At 49.2% G+C, this 262-nt stretch overlaps 1 pseudogene; it reads right to left on the bottom strand.

Annotated features, from left to right (window-relative positions):
* On the bottom strand, positions 1-102 carry LOC118345109 (annotated as a pseudogene; the record flags this gene model as incomplete).
* Positions 103-262: the final 160 nt, after the last annotated feature.

Below are 262 nucleotides of genomic sequence, written 5' to 3' on the forward strand. Positions count from 1 at the left end.
CTTCCCAGGAGGTCACCCATCCTAGTACTACTCTCGCCCAAGCACGCTTAACTGCGGAGTTCTGATGGGATCCGGTGCATTAGTGCTGGTATGATCGCACCCATCAAACTAATTACTTAAAATTCATATAATCCGTGAGCGACATACTAGCGTCCTTCCGATCCCAATCCAAACGGAGATCTGATCCAAACCCATGGCTACGCGATGGGCAGGGCGAGATTTTCCCAAAAATCCACTCCCGAGTGCTCCTTCTTGTCAATTT

Source organism: Juglans regia, unplaced genomic scaffold (genome assembly GCF_001411555.2).
Source record: "Juglans regia cultivar Chandler unplaced genomic scaffold, Walnut 2.0 Scaffold_1450, whole genome shotgun sequence".
Classification (NCBI taxonomy): domain Eukaryota; kingdom Viridiplantae; phylum Streptophyta; class Magnoliopsida; order Fagales; family Juglandaceae; genus Juglans; species Juglans regia.